This window comes from Anser brachyrhynchus (genome assembly GCF_964034855.1).
Source record: "Anser brachyrhynchus genome assembly, chromosome: 9".
Lineage (NCBI taxonomy): Eukaryota > Metazoa > Chordata > Aves > Anseriformes > Anatidae > Anser > Anser brachyrhynchus.
The window spans coordinates 14,613,655-14,627,674 of NC_137703.1; the positions used below are offsets into that span (position 1 = coordinate 14,613,655).

Genomic DNA, 14,020 nt, shown 5'->3' on the forward strand with positions numbered 1-14,020 from the left:
GAGGAGTTCTTTGGGTTGTGAGTGTGTGGTTTGTCTTGGAGCTCCTAACTCCCTCAGGATCCCTGAGGAAGTGTTTCTGTTACTTTATGACTTATTCCTGCCACCCACAGCCATACCACTGGTACAACAGACCTAGTGCAAGAAAGAGCAAGGTTTCATTTGGCTATGAACACATTTTTGTTTCGGATTTTTCTCTAATAATAGAGAAAATTCCTTTTAGTGATAGAAGTCTGGAGACTAAGGACTATGTTGACTGCTCAGGATTACTTATATTGGGAGAACCACAAAATAACTGAATCCATCAGAGAAATTGAGGAAGTGTGTTCTGGAGTACTGTTGTATAATCTTGAGTGTTTTTACATGCTGTATTTTTATTTATACTGTGCTTTAAAGAATCAATGCCCTGTGTTGATTTTGAACTTCAGGTGCAACGCATTTCACCTGAAGTTGAATGTTTGAGCAAGTGAAATTCTGCCAAACCACTTGTGACTTGTGCAGCCACTCCAAAGCTGTTTCCCTCCTGCCAAGACCTCTTCTGTGCCTTCTAATATGTCAGAAAATCCAACCTTTTCACTTTCGGAATGAGCCAAGATTCAGAGGGAGAGTTTTTAACTTTTGTTAAAACAGCTGTGTATTTGGGGAAAAAACAGATACTCAACCCCTCTGGTGGAGGAGGTCTGGCTGAGGCTTTCCTTTGGCATCTGTCTATTCTCCAGGATGCGATAATGTGCATTGGGATCTCCCATTTGAGAGTAGTGGGACTGCAGGGGATATGCATGTGCCCTGAAAGGAAAGCTGTGTGGCATCTGTTCGGGGCAAGCTGACTGACTACCCATCACCTGTGCTAGGGGGCAACTCCATTGTGGTACAGCTTGGACCCTTCTTGGGGTCTGAGTTAGTATCTCCATGCAATGCTATTCTGCAGATACAGCAGCCTGTTCAGGGCCTCCTAATCTGATGTTAGACTGTGTGGGGTAGATGTATTCCCTGTGAAGAGCTCCTCTAGAGATCTTTTTGACTTCTCTTGTGCAGGGAAGTATTACAGTCCTGTCCTGTAAGGTTTGTAGATTTGTCAGCAGATACACGAGGTTACTGACTTCCTCTGTCTGGTCTCCTTGGCCAGCCAAGCGAAATTTTTTGCCATTTGGGATGACTGTTCCCTTGTGCCACTGGACTGATCAAGCCACGCTTCCAGTGTGATCCTTTCTGTGCATAGAGGAAGATCCTACCTGCTTGGGCAGTGGGGGTACAGAGCTTTGGTTTTGCTCTCTGGAATCTAGTGTGGGCTTCTCAAAAACAACATGCTTTGGCCAGGGCTTTCAGAGTAGTTTATTCTTCTGTTTATGCATACGTGTATGTGTTTGTACTTCTGATTGGTACTGTTCTAAAACTGACAAAACCTAAGCCTCAATAGTTGAGGCAGAAAAGGCAGAACAGAAGAAGTTCAGGTACCTGAATTACCTGACTTCTTTGCAGGCTGGGAGCCCTAATGTCTCTGTAAGAGCCTTCCGGGCCTCCCAGTTGCAATGTAAAGCTGACACTCAGTATTCACACACTGTGGGATCACTTGCCTGCAAAGGAAGCTTGTCTTCCTAGGGACGGCAGCTGAGCATGGACTGACAGGTAACTTGCTGCTCTGCAGAAGGGGAGCAAGAAAGCCCAAGATGTCTTAGTATGAGACAGGCCAGGGATAAAGAAAGTAAGGGCGTTTGGGGATGAACAGGTCAGACTAGGTCCAGAGAGTTTAGACTAGCTGCAAGACTAAAAGGAAGCTGTGGGAGAGGAGGATACAGAAAGGCTTGAATACTTGACATGTTCAAGGCTCTCTTTTCCTTCAGAGTATTTTCTCATACCCTAGAGAGCTGCTCTGCCTGTATGGGTGGAAGTCTTGTTTTAGAAAGCTTGTTCTTTCCTCTGGAAAGGAAGGAAATAATAGGTTGAAATTCCTTAATAGCCTAAGGAAGCAGGCTTTCTACAGGCTGAGGCTCAACTTCACTGAGAGCAGCAAGTCAGAGTAAGCTGGTCTTAAGCTTTTCCACCCATCAGCATGCTTTGCCAGGCAGGAGTGGAGGAGTCCTCATGTGCCGCAGCTTTGGTAGAGACCCCAGCCTAGGCACATCTGAGTTTTTGGATAGACTGGGACATTTAATGACTGACTGCACCCATGAGACCTGCTTGACCTAACTGAACTCTTGTTCAGCTGCTCAGTTTCTTTGTGCTTTAGGTTATGAATTTTGCTTAATCCCCAGCATGATGGATGATGGCTCCCAAGCACGAATTGTCTTTTCTCTGACAGACAAGTGAAGAGTAAGTGTACGCTGCTGTGCAGTGCTGGAGGAAAACAAGGAAAACCAGCAACACTAACTCTCTGATGAGCCCCAGTATTTTAATAGCAGAAACAGAATTGTACTCCTCTGTGTTGCTCTCCATGCTCCAGACACTGCTTACTTTGCCTTAATCAGTTTTGCAAACTTTCTGGACAGGCAGTGCTAATAAAGGAAGGACTAGCAAATTCAATGGAGGTACTCTCAAATAACAGGAGGTTGTCAGGAATGAAAGTCAGGCTTGGTCTGAGCAGTGCATGAGAGATACAAATCCTTTTCATATTAAATATTGGCTTTTTGCTTTTTGTTGTAGAGCTCAGGTAGGGATGAGGAGATCTCTTGGGAGGGTAAAGTAGCATGCATCATGCTAGGCCTGGCAGGATTTCCAAAGGTTTAGATTCCACTTTTATAAATTTCAAATGTATATCCAGATGCTTGTCCAAGCAGCCTGAACTTTGTATGTCTAAATTGTTGGGCTGGAGTCGTGCAAAATAGTTGAACATGGGAGTGAGATTTCTGGTATGTCTTTGGCTAGCTATAGCAAAGCAGGGAGCCACATATCCCTGGAAACTGCACTCAGTACATATTTCTCTGGTTTCCTTCAGACCATCTGGGAAAGGAGTTTTTAAAAGGTTACGAATGTGGATGATTAAAAAGTGAGGGGACTTTTTTACTTTTTTTTTTTTCCTGTACTACACAGCTCTAGGACAAGTAAGTGTATCTTTACTGTGCCAGAAAAATCCAGTTCTCAACTTCTGCCTGTCATAAGTCAGCTATGCAGATGAGTGAAGATGAAAGAAACTTCTGAGAGGAGAGCGTTATGGCTGGGCTCCACCTGCTGCCGACTGGGACTCTCTGCACTGGGCTGCTGGTACCAGCCACAGCCATGGACAGAGATTGGACAGAAACACCAGTGATTTGTGGTCACAGCCTTCTTTTTATCTACTCTCCTGTGCAAAAATTAAAGTAATGCCAGAAAAGAAAATTGTGTCCTTCCCATCCCAAAGCTTTAAATTTCACTCGTGTTGTTGATGTAAACGCACATCAGTTTCTAATGTTCAGTTGTGACCTGTAGGTGTTGCAATGTGTACATAGTGCAGTACCTGCTCCTGGAAACTGCCTGAGCTTTGGTCATCTGTCAGTCATCTGAATTAAATCTTTGAGGTTTCTCCCTCTGAGCATGGAAAGATTAGTAAAGCTGAGTTCTGTGTATTTTGCAGTAGCAGCCAGTGCCTTTCATTATTGCTCTTAAGTAACTTTGTCTAAATAGTGCTGTAGTTAAGTATGTTTCCTTCAGTAAGTGCTCATAGTATACGTGGTGCTACACAAGAAACAGAGAAAGAGGAAAACAAGGAAAAATTCATAATTCTTGTGCTAGTGTGCTTTTGTCAAAAAGGGAAACTGTTCTTAAATGTTCCCTAGTATTGACACATTGAATAGTTTTAGGGAACTGGATGAGTTGACATTTGCTGCTTGGATTACCGTCCAGGCTTTCTACTTCTTTGTATGTGATGATCTTTCCACTTTTGTTTCTTATCAATTCTTTCTTTTTCTGCCATTTCTGAGTAGAGTATCATGACTCAGGCTGGATTATGAGAGTCTGGAAGCTGCGCAAGCTAGATTGATATACCGAGCAACAAATACTGTTTAAAACCACTAAGTGGCAGCATAAGCATTTTAGTTCCCCCCTTCCCTTGTTCAGTTTTCTTTATTACACTGCACAGTGCTTTAATCATAAGCAGAACAATTAATAACAGCAGACTGTGCTGTATACATAGCAGGTGCTGGCTGGATTGCCCATACACTGCTCAGGACTGAAACGTTTTCAAGGCACCCATGCTTGCTCTTCCTGTTTTAGGACTTGTTCGGGCAGACATTTCTGCTTCAGTGCAGTGCTAGGTTGCTTTTTTTTCATGGCTACTAGTGAACGGGATGAAATGCCCACACTTCTTTCCTTGAGACAGACTTGGGCTTTTAATCCAACTGTTAACAAAGGAAAAGTTAACGCATTAACTCTGAAGTACACAACATCCTCATATACTGGTTTTGTGGAGGAGCCCCCACCCGCCAGAACAGAATAAATAGGATATATGCAAAGGGGGAAAGGTAGGACATGTCTATCAATGTCAGTGACTTGCAATCTTTAAGAGTAGTGAGTATCCCTTTTTCGTGGTCTTTTGCACAAACCAACTAAGCACATTCCAATTTTGAGAATTAGAATTTGGGACGCATAATGGAAAACCATTAATGGTCTTATTCTCTTACTGCTTTCTGTACCCGGTCCTGTTTTTTCTGCTTTTGAAAGTATGAGCTGCGTGTTCCTAGTTCAAGGACTTTTTCTCTGCCACATATGCTATCGTAGCGCTTTCAAGAGCCGGTCTCTGCAGTGACCATGTGCCACTGTGGAAGCATCCACTGGAGCTGAGGAGAGACTCAAGATGCCTGAGGAGAGTTCTCATTGTGAAGCTGATACCTCCCAGCCCTAGGCTTTACACATTATTTTGTGCTGAGAATCTTCCTTTCTTTCTTTTCTCTCTTGATGGTTCAGCATATCCTCTTTAGACTTTCTCATTATCTTGTTAAGCCTTTCTGTGTTGAGACAGGTAATCTACCTGGTCCACCTTCCCAAGTGAAATGGAGGCTCTATTCCAGCCTGAACATCACAGTACCCTGCTGGGAATGGTGGTGCAGCTGACCAAACAACTGCAGAACAAAAGGAATTTAGTTTTCTTTCCTGCTGTACAAATCTTTAATTTCAATTTCTAAACTTTGACCAATACCATTTATTTTATACTGCCCAAACTGATCAAATATTTCAAATTCAAGTGGTTAATAAGGTTGTTTTTGTTGCCTGAGTAGTAACTATGGGCAATTCATTATTATTATTTTTAACAAACTGTAGTTGACACTGGGATTGCTTCTTGTCCTTTTGACCAGCAAAGCTCTATGTCTATACATTTTGAGAGAAAAATTACATTTTGTAATTTTCTTACCTAAGGAAGCCTAATTTTTAGAAGTCTGGCCTGGCATAAAGGAGTTTTATAAACAACAGCTTTGCAATAAACACGGTGGGAATTTATTAAATATGGAAATGACAAGCTGTTGCTGTATTGGCATATAACCTCAAATTTTTGAGGTTTCCAAAGCTCTAGTCAAACATCTGTGGATGCATACCTGATATCTAGTGACTGACCTAGGCAGAAAAGATTTTTTGGTGCAGGACGGTAGGGTTTGGTAGTGACTGAGCCTCTGAGTACTGCTTAGTATGTTTCCATTTGTTTTATTGCTTAAGCTGCAGAATCATGCAGTAAAATATGGCAACCATGAACTGATATTTCTCATTCAACCTGGTTTTGGCTCTATTGTGCAAACATGTTGTGATCCTCAATGATCATGCAATTAAGCATTACCTTCTCCATGGGATATCTGCCTCTGCCTGTACCTAGGATGAACCCCACAGGGAGAACTACAAATGTGTGGATGGTTTGTGTTAGAAGTCACAGAGAATTTGTCATTTGTTTAGGGTTGCAGGAAGCTCTGCATTTTATCCTATGTTGGCATCACATAAATCATAAAATTATCACCATAAAACTCTTAAAGAGCAGAGCATTTCTGAGGTTATAGGGATGTGGGATGAGGAATTTGTAAGGAAAAGGATTATTTTTTGTTGGGTCAAAATATGTACTTGGGGGGAAAAGGACAAAAAAGTCTCCCTTCTTTTCTAGCTAGAAGAAATGCGATTATTTAATTCTTCCCTCACTGTATTAGTGTGTTGTCAAGGGCAGGAGATGATCCTTCTTAAAGCAGAAACCCAAACAGGAGACACCTTTACTGGTGGCATGATGCTGACCACAGTATTTAAGGATAGATTTGCCTGTCTTGTTCTTTTTCTCCTCGTTATGAAATCTATTGACTGTTGGAGCTAAGATGCTGGGCTAGATGGACCGTTAGTCTGATCAGGTGGGTTCTTTTTATGTTAGATGTGGGGGAAAGGAAATGTGATAGACTGAAACTCATTTCATTGCGGTCCATGCAAAATCTTGAAAATATGAAGCACGAGCAGGTGGCATATGGTCATTTAACAAGTCTCAGGCAGAGCTTCTTTTAGTTCATGACCTTTAATTTATGTCATTGCTTGGTTAGAGGAAACTTATTCTGGTTGAAAAGTAGGTCCTGTGATTAGCTGCATTCAGAGCAAAATTATCATCTAGATTATTCGGACTAAAAAGGCTTCAGAGAAAAGGACTGAAGAGCTTTACTCCTTAGAGGTTCTTAGTGCAAATAATAGGAGAGATGTACAGGCTGCAAGCACAAGATGGGACTTCACCGCAGCCCCAAAGTGAAACCACATCTGTGCTGGCTCAGAGAGAGCTGAACATCTCTCTGGCTGGAGGATAAGCACTGAAGGACGGCTCCCAGACACCAGCTGGCTGCGCTTTGCTTTTGTTTAGTTTCCACTTATGCACATAAATGTGTCCAAGAGAAAGCAATAACAAATAGAGTAGTCCTCTTAAATGTGGAGAGGACAGTGCCCTTCTTCACACTCACATTGAGAACTTGAAAAAGCCCCATTTGGAGACAAGCTTTCCATGGAAACTGCTGTTTTAAATACAGCAGCTTACTCTTGTATTTCTTATATGCATATTAAGCATGAGTAAGCCAAGCTGTGCATCAATATTAGCCTCACTTGTTCAGTTGGTTGACGTGGATCTGGTCTGTGGGCAAGGTTCTCCAAGGGCAGTGAATAGTTGCTGACAGGCTGTGTTTCTCAGTGTTGGGAAGATCCCATGTGCAGTCACTACGGGTGTGCACACTGACAGGCCCTGCGGTGTAAATTAGGCGTGAGTTCAGAGCATGTCACCTCCTCTGTGGTGCCAAGCGATGAGTCTGTGTCTGGGCAGTTTCCTCTGTTTCATCACTGCTTTTTTGGTATAGGCTAAAGATAGTCCTTCGTATCAAAATCTCAATTTGGAGAGTAAAAAGTTGTTTCCTTTTCTCTCTGGTTGCTGTTGAGCTGCTGCTGTTCATCTAGCAATCTTCACTAGCTGCTGACTTCATCTCCTTTACCCAGCCATATCACTTTCCTCCTTGCCTTCTCTGAAGGGTTCCTTTCTGAGAGATTCCCTTAATGTCCTAGAGCAGATTACATAGTGTTGTCACTGAAAAACCTCACCCCATAAATCTTGTATGCAATTTAAGATTCCTATGGGGCAACCCCCTGCATGTAAACATGAAGTACATTTGTAGAATTTTCTTTTAGCATCAAATCTTCCATTAATCACAAGTCCTCCTGTGATGAATCCCTGATGCAAGGACTCTGTAGTTTTTGACTGAAAATTGCATGCTGAAACTCCCGAATCACTTGCTGAAACTTCCTGTACTTCAGGGCTACTTGTGTAAGTAATTTAGAGGCAGAGATCTGCGGGAAAAGAGTTTGTGGAAACCATGCAGTTGTGTATTGTTTGTAAGGAATGGCTGGGCTTGCATTTGCAGTGTGAATAAAACTGCTTAGAAGTGAGAGGCTGCACTCTACCTTTGTATCTTTAGAACTTTAGAGAAGCTGTGTTAATTTGAAGCAGCAAAAAATATGACCTAATGTGCTTTATTTGAAGTGGTGGCATTAAGAATATAGGAACTATTTTAAGGGTAGTACTGCTTCCCAGACTGATGCAGTGCGTGCCTTCCCCATTCGTGTTAAGAATCAGACTTTGTGGCTGACATTCCTTGAAACATATGTCTATGACAACTTGGTATTGTGTCTGAAGACAGTTAAAAAGCTGGTATTCTCTAGCTTGTGAAGTAAGGGTAAGTCACTATTCTAGGAGAAGACAAATGAAGATATAATAAATGTATGCAGTATTCATTGTGTGGTGATGCTATCAAAATAGGAAAGTATGGTCTACATCACAGATTCCATCCTGGAAAGTCTGATGTATAAGGACTTTATACAAAAAAATCCAAGGAAAGCTATAACAGGGTCTTACTGAGTGTCCTTTGGAAAAGAAAAAAGTAATTCTATTTAATTTTTTTTTGACAGGGGTTTAAATGTTAGCATACAGCTTGGTATGCATTACTTTTGAGAAAGATTGAGGATTAACTGTGAAATGCCAAAAATAATATGCCTGTGAACCCATTCTTAAGTAAATATGTATGTTGTTTTAAATAAATTTATACAAATTTATATGTCTAACCATATAGTATGGTATGATTTATAAAATTTGTTGTATTTGGTTAGTACTGTGGATTCAGTATGGTAACTCAAGTTGGATTATTATCTAACTGTTCCATAAATAAGACATACTTCCCTCAGTGAGCCATCCTGATTAATTATTATGAGAGCACTAATTGATTTGGCAATATTCCCTGCTATTGCTGAGTACTATCCAAACTTTTCCTGTGTTTTCATTGTTGTGGCTTAAAATGTGTATGACATAACTAAATGCCAAGTTAGCACATTTTTATTCTGTCTAAATAACGTGGTGCCAGTCTTTTTTTCCTCTAAGAGAAAAAAAATAATAGTTACACAGTTACCTCATAGAGGCAGGAAGGCTTTCACATGGATGATTCTCAAGGGCACGCACAGCTTAAAGCTCAGCACTGTCTCCCAGTACTGAATTTGGTGGAGTTTTCAAGACTGCCTGAGGAAGGTAACTTCCTTCTGCACCTGCCGCATGAGGGTCCATTTGTTCCCTCTTCCAGGAGCTTGCCCTCCCCAGCAAGCATTTCAGTGGTTACCAGGATATCCACTGAGCTTTTCTGTAAGACACAGTCTTCAGTTTAGTCTTCTCAATACTCCAGAAATAGTGATTGTTCATCATGAAGATGGAAAGTACAGGTATTGGTCTATGATCACTTTGCAGACACAGATCCCCATGGACACGTTCATCATCAGCCTTCTCCAAGCCTGAAAATTGCCTTTGGTCTCTTATGTCTGGTGTATTGGGAGTAAAAGCAACGTACTCAGAGTTGTTGCAGCACATGAAATATGTTTTCTGTCTCCAACAGTTGGCTTGGTGCACAGTTAAGATTTTTTTTCTCAAATGAAAAAGAAATCCCAAAGCACTGTACATTTCAGTTATGTGAAACATCAGAGACCTGAGCTTTAGAAAGAAATGTTGCAGGATACATCCTATCATCTTCTGAGAACTCTAACAAGAAAGTTAGACACAAGGCCTAATTCAGAAACCCAACATCTGTGGAAGCTTAATGCTTTCATTTTTATCTTAATTTCCCATGCTTGTTTTACACCACAGCAGATAAGTTAACAGCACAAATCCCGCACACGCATTCTAAGGCTGAAAGTGAGAGCTAAATGTATACTTGATCAGACAGATATCAGACAGATATCAGAACTGGTCCTACTGTGGTCAGGTGCTTTGGTTTTGGTATTGAACTTGACAATCTTAATCTTAATACGTATCTTACCATCTTTTGTCAGTTAAGTGCTGTTTCTCACACTATAACCTTGAGAATATTACATGGCTATCTTCCTTTCCCTTCCTTTTTCCTGTCTCCCATCTCCCCTCTTCTCTTTCACATTTTCTTTCAAATTTTTTTTTATTTTTTTTGACACTGCAGTTTTTTTTCCTGGAAATAAATAAAATAAAATGTTGGACTGTAGGGTGTGAAAGCAAGAATGATTCCTCTATGTCTGTTTTTCTATAATGGGCTACTCATTAAGGCTAAAAAAGGAAGCTCTTCTCTCTTTACTTCAGCTCATGGAAAATAAATAAATAAATAAATAAATAAAACAAAACACAGAGGAAGACTTTCAGGTTTATCCCCAAACATTTGACATTCATGAAAATATCAGCAAAAGCACCCCTTAGATTTTTCCATCTATGTGCAGCTTTAGACATTGGAATGTTACAACTTTATCCCATAGTATTTCAGTGTTACAGTCTCATAATTCCAGCTGCTGTGAGGCTGGCACTACCAAGGCTTCATGGTCAGATTTTTTTCTCAGTTTTTGAACACTGAATGTGGTGTGGGAGAAGAAAGTACATGTGTAAGTACATAGGTACAATGGAAAAAAAGAGGCAGAGAGATGCTTACTAATACCCCAGGAAACCCTGGAAATACATGCAGCAATACCTAGATCTTTAAAACAAATAGACAAACAAAAATCCACCACCACCAAAACAAACAAACAAACAAAACTGTTCTCTCTCTTTTAGCCTGTTATGTCAAATGACAGCGAATACCAGTGGGTTCAGATTCACTTCGTGTTCATATTACAGACAGAAGCATTATGGAATAACATGAAGCAAGCCAAGGTAATGCTGGGAGTCTGGCAAAGTCCAACTGAATTCAAGTTCTGTAAATTGTCTGGTGTCCCAGAGGAGAGGTTAAATCAGAACATTGTTTATCTCAACTTGGTACACACTGTTGAGCAGTGAAGCAGCCAGTGCATTCTGCCTTGGAAAGAAGCCATCTATTCCAGTGAGTAATGAAAACAAAAGAGGGCAGGGGTGAAAATGGCAGTTAGGACATGGGAAAATGCGCATCTTATTTTAGAGTGCAAGTCTTCACTTGTACCAAGTTCAGTGCTGCACACATTGTGTCAATTCCACTGTACAGTAACAATTCTGAATGTTTGCCTCACCTGAAGATAAGTGATCCTATTCCTAACACCATAAAAATTTTAATTCAACATCTTCTTAAAATTGTACAAGGTTCACTAATAAAAAGAGACCCCGAACAATTACCTTACAATTCTGCTCTTTTTTCTTTCTAAAGAAGTAACAGAAAGGGCTTCTGTTGCAACCCAGCAGGTCTTTCAGCTATTCCTGGTTCTGCTGAATCACACTTTTTGTAAGAAGTAGTTACTTCAGAAACTGAAGTGCATGATGAGTAATGCACAGGATTTTCTAAAAGCTTCTAGGTAGGACTATTGGAGCCACAATCTGTCTGCCTCATCAGAGAGCCTTTCTAGTGAGCAGCATGTTTATTGTGATAGCTCGGGGAAACACAGCTGGTGAAAAGAGTAGTGATTTGCTAGGGCAGTCATTTGCATCAAGCTCACCATACTGTGTCTGTCTCTTTGAGGTGTTTAATGATCAGTTGGCACTCTGGGTCCAGCAGCCACTGAAGAACTCGGTCAGTAATCTTCTTTATCTACAGAGGTAGGTAGGAATTGGATTAATATAACTCTACCTGAGCAGCAGTTACTGGCATGAGTTCTTATATTCTCTGGCCCAATCCATTAGTTTCTTACTCTTACTAAGGGGCAAGAGAAAGCCTTGTGAAGGCTTGTTGTTGCCACCTTTGTTCGATGCAGTGATACCATACTGAGAAACTCCACAAAGTAGCTGAACCGCTTTACAGATACAGGTCTTTGTGGCAGCGTAACACTCCTGGGGATCTAGCCCCACATATTTACAGTCTTGAAACTGCTGGAATCTGTGTAATTGTAAAATTGTTGATACAGGTTTTGCGTTCAGACTACTGAACTGATGTAGTAATGTAGGGGCTCTGGGACTTAAAAGTAATCCAGGAGTTTCTGGACTGTAACCAGCTGTACTGCCTCCTTTCATGCTGTCAGTATGGGAAGTGGTGCTGTTCCCAGGAGGTTCAGGTCATTAATATTAAATGCTTTGACATCTGGTATGAAAAATTCTGTGGGACTGAAGAAATGCATCATACTGCAACTTCTGTGTTCTTCTTAGTGGTATTACTTCTCTAGTGAATATAACAATCATCCTGTCTGTCATGTAACCCTAGGGTTAACAGCTCTCCTTAGATGCACTATTTATGTTTTAAATGGGAAATATATATGTATACATTACTATGTATGTTAGTCTTTCTGTATAATTACTGTCAGTCCTGCCAGCGCCGCCTCCTTTAAATAGCATTGCTTTCCACAGGAGCTAATTGTTTTGCCCCTAGTGAGCTGTTGTCACCAGTGCAAGGAATTTGTGAAATGCCAACTGGAAAGTCAGATTTTATGAGCTTGCAAGGTGCTATTGCAGCTCCCAATGTTAACTGGGATCCAAATGTAATGCCAGCCTTCTACAAATCTGATCTTGTTAATTTTATACAAAAATAAGCTTATTTTTAAACTCATTATCTTAATTTTACACCCCAATGTTGATGTGATTCTGCAGTGAAAGCTTTAATAGTATATTTGCCTATGCTGGGGAAAGTGCCACTTGAATTTTTTCTGCCTTTCCTGATGTTGATGCTCAGTGAGGTTTGTGATTGGAAAAAGTCCCTTTCAGCTGATCCTAAGGGACCTGTCTCAGTACTATAGGGTGTTTATAGTATCATCTTCCTTCACATGCGTACATGTTGTGTGCAGAAAGGGCAAATCAAGCTGCTGAGAGGACAAATGAGCTGCTTTGCAATATTTGTTATGTTTACTTAAATGAACTGAAAGATGCTATTGCAGAATCTCTCTTTCCACACACCACTCTGCAATGCAAAGTTTAGGTTTTCTGGGCAAGCTAGACAGTTGTCACTGGAGGAAACCTGTAAAGAAATCCTTGAAGCATCTGGTTCTTTTTATTTACTGGATACTTTCAGATATTTATTTCTTTCTCCATAGGGCCCTAGATGGCCCTTTTCTGTTTAGTCAGGCATTCCTTCCTTTCTTCCAAAATCTCAATTTTTTTCTTCAAGGAGACAGGCATCAAAGGTCAGAAGGTAGTGCAGAAGTCATCCCCCTGCTACTGTGGTCTCTCCCCCTCCCTTTTCATTTGGTCCCAGGTAGGCCTCTGCGTCAGCTGCAGCAGAGAGTGCTGTGGCAGAGGCAGCCTCCCTGCTCTAAGGTGACCTTTCTGTGCCTCAACACATTTTTGCCGGGTTAAACTGAGGGTCCTGTTTTGAGCACCTTTCATGTTAGTATTCCTCCTAAAAGTATAGATATTTTCATGCTAAAAGACATGTATGGAAAAAGGGAGCAGTGTTTTTGTTGTTTTTGTTTTGTTTCCTAAAGTCTTTAAATTCGGTTCTGGATTAAGAAGTGGATTGCTGTTTGCAGCAGGCCATATGGCAGTCACATTCTTACCTCAGATTCTGAATTCTATCTGTGCTGCCTCCTTTCTTGCATGTGATGGGAAAGTTGGATGCCATAGTTCTGTGCTATGAGATGCTCACTTCACATTTTTCAAGGTCCATGTCCAGCTAGATTCAACCAAGGTGGTGGTAGTATGTGAACTCGTGGTTGCAACAAACTTCTGTTTCATTTACTGAAGTAGGTGTGGCATGTTGTATGCCTGCATCCCTTTCACTAAAAGGCTGTGGCTGAGCAGCAAGAGAGGAGTTCTACATTTTTTATCATCCATCATCCCTGAGGCCACCTGCCTCAGTTCAGAGGAGCAGAGACAATTCTTTTAAAACAGGCTTAGCCATTGTGAAAACCCTGTACTCCCATCTTTAATTACTGAGTATTTAATGCAGTAAGCTGGGATGGGCAATGTCTCAGAAACTTTGATGTCTTGGAGCTGTCCTGCAGAAGACAAAAGGCCAGGAGATGTGGTCAGGATTATTTCAGTGGTGTATTTCTAAGCCATAGAGATCCAAATGACTTTCAATAGCTCTCAAGGTGAAGAGTGTGCTTCACAGCAAACCTGCCTGAAGGACAGAGTTCCACAGTCCTGGGAGTACTGGGGTAGAACTGGAGAAATGTTGCTCACACTAGAGCCATTATGGAAATGTGCAGTTTACAACTACAGGGAATAAGGATAAATCTGTGA

General features: G+C 41.1%; 1 protein-coding gene across 5 annotated transcripts in view; it reads left to right on the top strand.

Annotated features, from left to right (window-relative positions):
• ARHGEF4 (Rho guanine nucleotide exchange factor 4) overlaps positions 1-14,020 on the top strand; it is a 213,396-nt gene that overhangs the window by 65,719 nt on the left and 133,657 nt on the right. The window lies entirely within an intron of this gene.